The sequence below is a fragment of the Micromys minutus genome, assembly GCF_963924665.1.
Source record: "Micromys minutus genome assembly, chromosome: 8".
NCBI classification, from domain to species: Eukaryota; Metazoa; Chordata; class Mammalia; order Rodentia; family Muridae; genus Micromys; species Micromys minutus.
Window position 1 is genome coordinate 54,200,589 of NC_137977.1, and position 1,536 is coordinate 54,202,124.

A 1,536-nucleotide genomic window follows, 5' to 3' on the forward strand; every position below is an offset into this window, starting at 1 on the left:
GAGTTGGTTAATTAATTCCTGGTGTTATAGTTCATGGTCATCTTTCTGTCCATGAAATCTGCCACCGAGTACACTTATACAATATATGTGTGAGTCCTTGGGCTATTGATGGTAAGCGATGTCTTCCTCATAATGAAGGTATCTATTATGCAAAATATCATCATAGCAACCCTGAATCCTTCTGTGGGTTTTTTTTTTTTTTTTTTTTTTTCTCTAATGCCCTTCCACTGAGAAGTCATGCTGGCTTGCCAAATTCAGTGTGTCTAAAATAAGGCTTTTAATTCCTACAAAGAACATCTCTGCTATGACTTCTTTATATGAATTCAATTCAGCTTCAGGGTTCATCTTTGCTTCTTTCTGTGGTCTATTTCTAAAGTCCAGCTGGACTTTTCTACTGGGTATTATTTATAAATTCTTATTTCCATCTCTCAAGCTCTAACCATTTCCTGTCTAGACTACAGCATCATCCTCTCGTTCGGTCTTCTTTGCTTCATTTCAACCTACCACAAAGCAATCAATGTACCACAGTCAGATGTTCGATATAAGGCTCACCTCCAGGCATGTAACTCTCAGCACAGTCTCAAAACCTATGATCAAAGCCCAAAGTCTCTGCCATCTCTGCCTTAGTGATTCAGAATCTCTGTCTGACCCCCTTTAGCTGTTTCTTCCCACTAGATGGAACACACACTCATTGTTAACTGGAATGAATATAAGCTTTCAATCGGACAGATTTGCTTTCAACTCCCGGTTCATTACTAGTAATTCTGTTAAATTCCTAATCCAATGTGTGTATCAGGTTTTTTTTTTTTTTTTTAACAGATAATCAACACCCAATCCAGAGGTAATACTTCTTATCAAGGTTGTTTTATATGTTATACTTTATCATTTGTTATTGTTGTTAGATATCGAAGTGTCTTGTTTGTTCCGGGTTAACAAGTTGGGGGACGGGGAGGATTCTGTTGTTGTTCCTGGTGTTCTATTGTTTTATTTCTCTCTAGCCATTGCATGTATCTGGCTATGTTCCGTGCCAAGTGTTGACTCTAGCCCAGAGACCAGCCTTGGTTCAAACCAAATGACACCCAGACACTGTCTCTGGCTGCCTCTATGCCACATCAGTTGTGCTGGAGAACAACATGGTCTGAAAAGTCTGACGTTTTAAGTCACCTGGTCTCTTCCTGAAAGTTTTCTAGCCTTATGGTAGGCTCTCCTCATTCCATATTCCCAGTTCCGGGTGCGGTATTGTAAAATATGTCCACAAATTCTTCGGTAAAACTGACTGCAAATGGTCGTGCATGCCTCTAATGGTTAATATTGTCAATTTGGTAGCATCAGGAACCACCTTAAAAACAAATCTCTTGAGTATGCCGTCTAAGGATGATCTGCATAAGATGCACTGATGTAGGAAGACACACCTTGATTGCCTTGAATATAGATAACAGCATTCCGTGAGCTGTAAGCCCTTTGAGGACAGGCTTCACTGCTCTCTCTTTCCTGATAGTGAGCACAGTGTGATCACAAGTGTCGGCTGCCTCATCC